Source organism: Vigna unguiculata, chromosome 7 (genome assembly GCF_004118075.2).
Source record: "Vigna unguiculata cultivar IT97K-499-35 chromosome 7, ASM411807v1, whole genome shotgun sequence".
Classification (NCBI taxonomy): domain Eukaryota; kingdom Viridiplantae; phylum Streptophyta; class Magnoliopsida; order Fabales; family Fabaceae; genus Vigna; species Vigna unguiculata.
This window is the reverse complement of record NC_040285.1, coordinates 3,211,424-3,223,769: the sequence shown is the minus strand read 5'-3', so window position 1 is coordinate 3,223,769 and position 12,346 is coordinate 3,211,424.

Genomic DNA, 12,346 nt, shown 5'->3' with positions numbered 1-12,346 from the left:
CTCCTTTATATATAGTTTTATATATATATATATATATATATATATATATTAAAAATATACAATAATTTTTAAAATATAATAAATATATAATTATTATAGTATAAATTAAAATTAAAATCACACATATCAAAATTATTAACCTAAAAAATTATAAATTAAAAATATTATTACTTTATAAATTCAATACTTCGTTAATAAATATCATAAAATATTCTAAATATCAAAAACACACACACACACACATATATATATATATGACCAAAATTAAATACATAAGAACCAACCCATCTTATAAATGTCTCGATGTAATAATCATTAAACTTCTAATCTTAAAAATACTGGTTTAACATGTTGTTAGATTAAAAAGTCAATTAATCACAAATTAAAATAGTTATTTTAAAATAAAAATTTCATCCATAGTTTTTGTTTATATATTTAGCGAAACATAATATTAAAAAAATGAACATAATACATACATAATGAATTGAAAATTAAAAATAAACACCAACTCCTTTCTTAATTACCTTTAACTCCATACTTTTAAGTTTAATGTCATTTTTGTCCAAATGTTTTAAATTTTCGCATTCCAAGAATGTTTTTAAGCCTTTGGTAATATATAATAAATTAAATAGTTAAATATTTATTTTAACTTTATTTTTTATAACGGAAGTAAAAATTGAGTTGGATCCTTTATTAAATCATTACAAAATTTATTTCATTTTTCAGTTTAGTGTATTTGGAATTTGTGATTGACCATATTGACGTATTTATGTCGAGATGAATGAATTAGTTAAAAATATAATTATTAAAGGTTTAACTAGTGATTTATTTATTGGTTTTGTTCATTTTTATTTCTTTATTATTTTTTATTTAATTTAGTATGTTAAATTAAAAAAAAAAGTTCAATTTAGTTATTTTGTTAAATTGACATTAATAACGTCTCCATCACCATCACGTATCAATTTGTGAAGTTTTTTTTTTATTTAAAAATTAAATAAATTATCATATGTCAAATTATGATTGTGACATGCGTGGTAGTAATAGTTATTTTTAATTTAATTTTTCTATTCAAATTTTTTATTCAATTTAAACTTTATTTTAAATGATTTAATTTAGTCTTCTTCAATTTAAGACCAAAACAATAATTAAACTAATTACAACTTATATTTACATGTTAAAATAATTTTTTTATAATTTATTCATCAAAATACACAAATTATTTTATTTTTTATATTTTTACACTAGTAAATTTTACACTTGAAATCTTTTATATTTGTAAAAGATAAAATAATTTGAATATTTAGGTAAAGTGACTGATGTATAAATTCTCAAAAATTATTTTAACATGTGCAGACATAGTGTTCACGTCTATTTAACAAAAATAACAAAATTGAAATTTTCTAAATAATTGAAAGTCTAAATTGAATCAAAAAATAATAAGAAGACAAAAAATAAATAAAATCAACAAATTAAAGTATTAAATCACTAATTAAACTTTACTTAAATTATACGGTACAATACGAGAAACATAAGGAAAATGTTGTTCAATGTGTGTTTACATGGAATATACTAGTAAAATTCTATATCATTCAACTATTTATAATCTATTATCATTATTATTATTATTATTATTATTATTATTATTATTATTATTATTATTATTATTATTATCAATTATAACTATAATTATTACTATTATTATCAACTCTAACTATAATTATTATAATTATTATTAACTATAATGATAATAATAATTATTAACTATAATTATTATTATCAACTATAAATATTATGATCATTATTACTATCAACTATAAGTATCATTATCATTATTATTAACTATAATTATCTCTATTATTATATTACTATTATTATTATTATTATTATTATTATTATTAATAAGAACTATAATTATTATAAAAGTTATTATTGTGATTATATTTTTTGTTATTATGGTTAAATACACATCTTACTTATTAATTACTTGACTTTTTATTTGTTTTGTTGTTTATTTATCTTTATATTTGAACAATTATTTCAATTCAAAAAAGTAATTACTAAAATTAGTAAAATAATAAAATTTAATAATAAATTTTTTATTATAAATAATTATTTAAATTTAAAATATAATAATTAAGAGAATAAAATTAAAAAAACAAAAAATGACTAAAAAAAGTTTATCTATTTATATATGTTGTTGTATTATTATTACTATTTATTTTTATTTTTATCACTACATGATATTGTTATATTATTATTATTATTATTATTATTATTATTATTATAGTTAGACACATACTTTACTTTTATCTGCTATGAGATCATATCTCAATTACTTGTATTTTTTATTTGTTTTGTTGTTCATTTTATCTCTATATTTGTGTAATCATTTGAATTAAAAAAATAGTTAGTAAAATGATAAAACTGACAAATGATTTTTTATTATGAATAATTATTTAAATTTAACAAATAATAATTAAGAAGATAAAATTGTAAAAACAAAAAGAGAACACAAAAATTGTGTGTCTCTTTACACATGTAATTGTTGTATTATTATTATTTTTATTACTACGGGATATTATTATAGTTAGACATACATCTTAATTCTATCTACGAGATCATAATTGAATTACTTGTACTTTTTATTTGTTTTGTCATTAATGTTTATCTTTATATATAATTATATATTATTATCGTTAAAATTAGCCTTAATATTAGCATTGACATTAATATTTATAGCATAAACATTAATATCATTATTTTTTTTTGTCATTAGTTTGTTATTATTGGTATTATTATAATTTTTATTATTATTATTACTATTCATAGTTGTGTTATTTATAAGTGTTTTTTAATTATAAAAATATTTTTTTACTAAATAATTATGCTAAATAGATTTTTAATTTTTTAAAAATTTTATAATTTATATTAATATTATTCTTAGTATTTTTAATGCTTAAATAAATATGATAAAAATTATATTATTATTTTAAAAGGATTTGAAAAAAAAAACAAAAAAAACATTTATACACGCACATATCACATGCTACTATAATTATTTCATAAAATCAAATAAATGCACCATATTATGATATCAATTCTATTTATTATATTTAAAACTGAAATTATTATCACATCACTTAGATATACTACTTGATTACTTTAATAATAACATTTACACCAATATAACTTAATTTTCATGGTATTTCACTATATAATGTTTTTACTACTTTATTATTTTAATATACAAAATAAAAAAATACAATTCGTGTGTACGCACATGTCAATCTACTAGTTCTTATAAAAATTAAAAATTATATATTAAATCTAATCCAAAATCCTAAAATAGTGGATATATAGGTTTTTTTATTTGTGTTATGATTTATTTTTATTTAATATGAACTTCAAATTCGGATTGAATTTACAATTAAACATTCACTTAAGTTCACATTTTGATCTTAAGAGCTTAATGTGGACTTAACTAGGATGCAGACTTAAGAAATTTTATAAGTCATATTATAATATAAAATATTAGGGATCATATAATTAGAGTATGGAGTGTTGACAATTTTTAGTGATTGTGATAATATGAGAGATATAAGATATATGATAAATATAAAAGATATGTTACATGAGAAACTTATTATTTTATTTTATTCATATACTATAATATATATATATATATATATATATATATATATATATATATATAACACAATGTAACATAATATAAAAGTCAAACGACTTCACCTAATTTTTTTTTTCTGAAAACAAAGTCACAAAATTATTAATCTTATAATTTTTTCAATTTAAATGCAGATTTAAGTAAAATATAAACTTAAATGAGTATGGACTTAAATAAATGTTTACTGTATGATTTTTTGACAATGATACATTCTATATTATATGAATTCATATCATACTCTTTTAAGTTAGTGATCAGGTTGAATCATTAGTTTTGAAAATTTGGTAGACTATTGAACTTATTATCAGATTGTAAGCCTAAAGCCTTCGAACGTGAGACCTTCCTTTCAAAAGCTCATAAATATGATAGGAGAGTGTTTGATTTCAATTAGAGGTGTCTAACTAAGTTAACTTAACTTGAGTTAAAAATGAGATAATTTAACCTAAATCACTTTTTAAAGAACCATATAGGTTGGTAAATTAAGGGAATTGCATAACATCATAGTATATTAACTCAATCCACATATTTACAACAATATATAATAATGGTGTTTACATATTTCACCAAACATCAATTACAAATTAGAAAATAGAATTATAAAGATATTTTAGAAAGAACAAAAAATCATAGTGCTAACTTATGCAATTGGACAAGAAAATAAATTAAACAAAAAAATCATTCGGATATTATTAAACAACATTATATCAAAAACTAGCGAACATACAGGCGCTGTCGCGCCTGTGTATTAGCATTTTTTAATCTTCAAAAAAATTAAGATCAATAATAAATATATAATTTTCAAGAAATTTAAGATCAATAATAAAAATAATTTAAACAAAAATAACAAAAATAAGATATATTAAAAAAATTAAATAATAATTTAAAACAAAAGAGCTTTGTAGAAAAATGATTAAAAGTAAATTATTTATAAAATAATTAATTTTTAAAATAACTAAGGGTAAAACAGGTATTATGAAATGTGGACACAAAAAGAGGAATCCCCTTTATTGTTACTAGCTTTTTTTTTTATGTAGCTATATGTATAATATTAAGAATAATAAATAACAATTTATGATGGGTATACTACATAGATTGGTTGAATAAGAAAACAGTAAATTACTAATTCCTAATTCGTAAGATTGCATATGAACTAATATTTAATACATTTGATCAAGATTTGGGTTAATGAGCTATATGTGATGGAGTCAATGGTAGTTGTTTATATACAAACTATTTTAGTAGGTGTCTATAAATATACATTCATTACAAAACTGAAATATATATTTACTACATACATGATGTAGAAAAAAATTAGTAAATGAAAGTATCATACATTTACATCCTTAACCATTTCTTTAATTGGGAGGCCAAATAAAGATTGATGTCTAGGACCCGTATACAGCTGCTACTTAAGATGCAGTTGGAAGATTATACTATGGTTGATTCGCAGGACGCTCTTTAATGAATAAAGAACATATCTGAATATTTGGTTATTAAGTAAGTTATCATCGTTCCCACTGTGATAGAGGAATTTTCCCGGACTTGCCTAGAATATCTTGGTTGATTACTTTTCCACCATAATGAATTGAAAAAGGATAGGAAAAAAAAATTGAAACAATAAAAAAACATGAAAAGCGAATAATCATAAATTGGATAATTGGGCATTCAATAAAGATTTAATAGAGATAATCATAAATGAAAAGGAACAATGGAAAATACCTTTTTTGTTTTGTCCAATAAAGATAAATAGCATCAACAAAGTGAGTGTGAAAGCAAAGCCAATAAGCAAGGTAAACAGTAATGAAATGATGTTGTTGCAGAGAAAAACAAACCGTAGAATAACAGATACCTGTTAAATTATTTTAAAAAGACGAAAGAATAAACATTAATAAATAAAGATGAAGAGAAGAAGCAGAGACATCCGATTTTATAAAAATCTTGTAAAAGTAACGGTCAATTTTTAAAAATTTAATAAATTATTATATTTAAAGGATAAAATGGGTATTTTGAAATGTGGACACAAAAAGGGAAATCCCCTTTATATATTGTTATAGATAAAAACAATTATAATGAAAAAGCTACTGAAATATATTGTTTATATATTACGAATTAGTCGATCTCCAACGCATTTTGAATCAATTTAAGTCAAAGAGATAAATGAGTTAAATTTAATTTAACTTAGATTAAAAGTTATATATTTTTTTCCAGTTTAATCATCTCAAACTCAATGAATTAAGTTAGTTCATTAGTTTAAACTTATTAAGACACCCTGATTTAGATGAAAATCAAATTTCCAAGCTCCATATATCTTTTTATTATTTATTTAATTTTAAATTTTCTATAAGTTGTACAAAACAAAAGATGAGAAAGTGATATGAATTCCCCTTATAAACGACAAGAGGAAAAAGACATAGAAAAGACACCCCAATAATTCAATACTAATTCATCTTATCCAAAGACTAAGATCAATTATTATAATCATTGCTTCAAACTATTACATGTATTTAACTCAATCTATTTAGAGTTATCTAAGTATTCGTTTTGCATCTTCAAATAATTAAGACAAACCTTGTTTAACCAAACATCTTTAAACTCTATATAGATCAGAAAGAAATACGTAAAACAGTAATCACAAGGCTAATGTGTTAAAATAATATAAATGAATATATCAGTACATGAATTAACTAATCAAAAAATGTGAATAAATTTTTGTTTTAAATGAATCTCTTTTTAACTTAATATTTAAATTTTGGATATTTCGAAAATCATGTTCGTTACATTAAAATTAATTAATGAGTGTTATCTTGACGCATACAGAAACAAATAATAAACTTATAATATTGAAATTATTAAAAGATATATTTGTAGTTATTATTATTTTTATCTGCTAACGTTGGTGATTAGTGTTTTGTTAGTGAGAAAGTTGAATTTAAAATATATTTCAACCTCTTTTCAAAATCCACAAAACTATTCTTATAACTTTTAAATATAGGATAATCCTAAAAGATTTGCTTAACATCTTTCTATGGTTATCTTTTTTAAGACTCATAAAAAACTTATAAGTAAGAAGGAAGCAACTCAACTACTTAATCATTAGTGAATTTCTCTACGCTTTATTCAAACTTTAAAAAAAATTGTTTTATCCTTTCCCTTTGTGTTTTTAGCTGAGAAGTTGAACCTATATTTCATTCTTGAGTTCAATATGTTTTTGTCCTTCAACTTTTAGTGAAAATTAGAATAATTTTAAATCAATTTAGTCCTCAACTTTGTAAATATATATATTTAGTTCTTTTAACCAAATTTTATTAAGTTTATTTGAGGTTTCAAACGCATTTCATTATAATATTTTAGTTATTTACTGATACATATTCACTTCAATGTTAGTTGATAAATGCGTTTCAAACGTCAAATAAACTTAAAAAAAATTGGTTTAAAAGACTACATCTACGTATTTCTAAAGATTAAGGATTAAATTGATTAAAGATTTCCAAGAGAAATTAATTCCAACTTTTACTAAAAGTTGAAAAACCAAAAACATATTTAACCTTTCATACTTTGTCTGAGACATTGTGAATGTAACGACCTTTTTCTTTAATTCTTGGAAGTATAAAGTCTGAAAAGATTCTCGTGCAATACTTAAGAAAATTAATTGAAAAATACTAATATGTATAATTGTTTTAATGAAACTTGAAAGTTCCAATGAATAAATTTGAGGTAGTTTCGATAGATAGTTTAGAATAATCAATATAAAATTGTTTTCTTATCTATTTTATTCTTTACGAAATATCTCTTCATTAATTTTTGAGCCATTTTTCACACATCTTAACTTTCATCTCCCAGAAACAAAGAGGTAATTTCACCATAATAATTTATTCAAAAATAATCATAACCATCTAAACAAAGTGTCATTAAAATTGAACTAAAACTTCCAATAATGACACAATATCTTTTATTATCAAATTGATGAACCTTAGTACTCACTACAAAATAGAGATGTACGAGTAGTAAATCATTCGTATTTATTTACTGTATAAATATTAATTTGGTACTCGTCTTCATATTCGTACGAGTATCCGTTATTGGAATACCCGCATATTTTTTAATATCCACGAATATTTGTGGGTATTTACAAATATTTAAAAAAAATAACTATATTTAACAAAATATTTTAACTATAACTACAAATAAAATACAATACATCAATATCATAAGTAAAGTGCAAATCAGCTCAAATTCATACTGAGTCTAAATAAAATTACAAAAGTAAATATTAAATCTCGTTAACACAATGGACGTTTTTTAATTAGTGTTTGGATACTATGGTAAATTAAAGTTTAGCGGGTACGAGTGTTCATAAATATAAATACTATGATACTGATATCAGTCTCCTTAACATGTGGGTATAAAAAATACTTGTACATGTTATCCACATGTATTCATTTCTTATTCATTGTAGATTTTATCCGTAAATACCCGCGGATTTGAATTTTCTTTATATCCCTAACTAGAAACAATAATAATACAGTAAAGAATTTTAGAAGAAATTTTTATTTCATAAATATAAATTTGAAATTTGTCATATATTTTAACTCATGTTTCTTTTCTTTTATTTTTGTATTCTTCTATCACATTGATTTTAATTAGGAAGTCACCGACTTTATTGAAATTGAAATATTATTGACTTGTTTGAATGTAAAAATTTCAATATTTTTTTTATAAATTTCAACAACAAAATTCTTTATACTAAATTTATTTTTTTTGGCATTGTTATTGTAATATTTTATTCTAAATGTTAGATAATAATTATTTCTTAATTAATGTTAGTTAGGATTTTTAGTCAATATTAATGATAATTTTGGACTGATGTCAAATATATCTCTTTAATTTATGTAAATTGAGATAATTTTGAATTGATGTCAATCAAATTCTTTTTAACCAATATCAATCAATTCAAGTTCCTTTTTAAATAATGTATAAATGATGTAAGTCTTAGTGATCTTTCAATCAACATTAATTAGGATTTTCTTATTCAATGCTTAATGTCGAGTAAAGTATTTTTGTTGATATTAATACAAGTATCTTTTATTTATTTACAATGTTGAGGTTCTTTTTGTTGAATATCACTATTATTCCTTACTCCGTATTATTTAGGATTTACTACATGAGAGATTTTATTTGATAATTGTGAAATATTTATTTTATATATGCGTTATTTTCTTATCATCGGCATAAATATTATTTTTTACTATTAATTTGTGATTTATTTTAATGTCAACTCAAAAAACTCTTAACTAGTAATGTATACTTTTACTAGTATCAATTTTGTAAGGACAAAGAAAATAGTCATAGAGTAAAAGTGATCTTTAAAAAATAAAGCTTGATTATTTTATTAATAAAAATAAGAGTTTATAATTAGAATAATCGGTTAATCAAATTTTATTTTAGATTTAATTGGTAGGAGTATATCAATTTTGTTATCATTTTTTAAAAATGTTAATTGTGTCTCAAATGTTGAAAAGTACTTCAATTATGTTTTTTCAAAAAAAAAGAAAATTATTAACGCAGTTAACGATGTGCACGTGTTAATTTCTGATTTTTTAATTTTTTAAAATTTTTAATTTTTATATATATTTTTTTGTAAAAAATTGGTGTCATGTGTCAGGTTCATGATATGACACGTAACACTAACAGTATCACGTGGCAAGAAAATGTCATGTGTCACTGCAAAATGTCATTGTGTTAGTTTCAATTTAGTCTTTATATATATATATATCTTTTTTATTCAACTTAGTTCTTACTTTTGTCTCTTTCATTGAATTTTGTCTCTTTTTTTAATAATTGAAATATATTTTTTAATCCATTTTTATATAATTAAAATAAATAAGTATAAATATTTTTATAAAATTAAGTACTCATATTTATATTAAAATCGGTTACACTCAAGTATATGTCACGAGTGTGTTTAATGTGGGGTTAGTGAAAGGACAAATAACGTTTCTGGTCAATGAATGCATAGGTGTGCAGGCTAAGGAATGTAAACCATTAGTTGTTTCAAGATTTTGGATGAGAATAAAGAGAATATTTTTCATTAGAGTCCTAAATCAACAGTCTCTTAAGGGCTTTCTTTTCGGGGTATATTGAAATTGAGAAATCAAAGGTGATACTAGTAAATACATCGAAAGATAAAGAAATCGATGACAAGATTAAAAAAGGATAGTTACACATGGAATTGAAATAGAGAATACAAATAAAGCCAACATAGTAGTGAAAATTGAAGAATGATTGAGAACTAAAAAACTTCATCAAGAATGGTGTTCACTAAACAAAATCAAAAGATGGATTATGCGAGAACAAAAGGGAAAGTTGAGGCATATGGAAACTACCGCAAAATATGGACTTAGTAGGTATAATTGACACAAATAAACAATTTTTAGACAATTATTACAAATTATGTAATTTATTTTTTGGCTTAATTGGTAGAAAAGGGTGATAAAGTATAATTAGGTTGTTTATGTTCAAAAAAGTGGTGACAAATTATATTGACAACACATATTTCGAGAATGTCGATGTAAATAGAAGAATGATTATTCCAATAGTAATGTTTGTTCCAATTAGGGTCACCGTCCTCATAGATTTCATTTATAAGTTCTTATTCTATCCTTGATAATTTAAGTTTTCTGCATTTACATTTCTTACACTTTAGGTTTTGGGTTTCTCAAACACTTTCACTTCAACCATCTTCATCATCTTCATTTTTGTTCACAACCTATCATCTATATTCTCACAATTCTATCTCCATATAAGAATAGAAAAACACTATATAAATGAAAAGGAATGCATGAATTTCTAATTGATATTCACATAAAACAACAATTTAGTGAATTAAACGTATTTGCTAAATTGATCACAATATAAACGTCAATTTTGTGTTAATTATGGAATTTTGAATTAAAAATTATAAATTTGATTGGAAAACAATTATTTGCCAATCCTATTTATAAAGAATCCACTCGAATTAATTTGGTAAAAACAAATATATTTAGCAAGTATGGAACCTAAATTCTCAAGAAACACAATTAAATATATATTCTAAGAATTTAACGGTGATTTTTTGTTGTTCAACAAATGGAAGAAAATAAATCTACAAACCATTATTTTTAGGTTTTGGAATGACTCCTTATTATTATTGTTATTAAATATTCATATATTTCCCTTTAAAAATACCAACATTTTCTCTCATCAACCACCAAAGAATGTTTAGAATAAATGTTGCTTTGAATGTGTTGGACAAATCCATAGTAATAGAAGGTATTAAACCTTGATTGACTGTGAATGAAACATGACACAATAGATAATAGGAAATTAATAGGCTTACCAGATCAATGATAAAGAAATATTAAAGTTGTTGTATGTATCATCAATCACCCAGTGTTAATTATTTAAATTGAAGGATGAAAAGTGAGAAACTGGAAATAGGAAAAAAAAGAAGAAATGAATAAAATTGTTTGGGTTAGAAAAAAAAAATGTGTAATTTTTGTTATATTTATAAAAGTGTTTAAAAACTAACATTATTGATTATATTCAATTACAACTTTGAGTTTGAAAGGAAGAAAATTTTAAACCCTGTTTTACAGAAAGTCATATAAAGTCACTTCCTTTGTAGAAAATGTGAAAGCTTCAAAAAATAAAAATCAACTACATTGGATGAAGTTGTTGGTAAGATATTGAAATAAAGATATACAGAAAAAATCATCACACCTATAACTTGGTCACATCTAAAACAATTAAACACTATTCGCATTTAAATATCTTTTTGTAGTGTGATAAGAATTTTATAAGGCTTAATTACGTTTTCTGTCTCGAGATTAACCCAGTTTTTATATTTTAAAATTTAAAAAAAAATCTCAAATTAAAAAATACATGCTTTTAATTTTTAATTTTTAAATCCTGGATAAAAATATTTAAACACAAAGTGAGATGTATTAAAATGATATATATTTTTTAGTTGGAGACTGGTTTTTTTAGATTAAAATTATAATTAGAATTTTTTTTTAGTTGAAGGAAATTATAATTAGATCTTTTTACTATTTCAACAACAATTATAATGCATTGTTGTCATAAGAAATCAAATAGTAATAAAGTAGTATAGAGAATAATTTGAGGATAGGAACCCCACCAACCCCTGTTAGCATGTCTTTTAATTTTCAATTCACTAATGTTCAAACAATTTGATATCTTATATAATTGGGTTTTCTTTATTTTGATTATGATGTTGCAATCAAATTAGTGAAGTTAACTTCATCACCACCTTATTGACTTTAAATTAATTATTGACTTTGCAACATATTGGCTAACAACAAAGGAAATATATTAATTTCTGTTTATACTTCAGCAAGCTAAAGTAAAACTATTGTGACTATTTGTGTGTGCTGCTTTATATGCATCTAAACTATATTGGGATGAGGAAATATTTTATCATTTAATCATTATTATTTTATGCATTTTTATTATTGAATTTTTTTCATATATTTTGTAATTAAAACCTTTTATTTTTAATCAAAAAGAGGATTTCAAAAACAGAAATATGTGAGTTTTTCTTTTAAATAATAATGATAAAACACACACTATTGAATGATAAAATTAATAAAATAATTATAACTA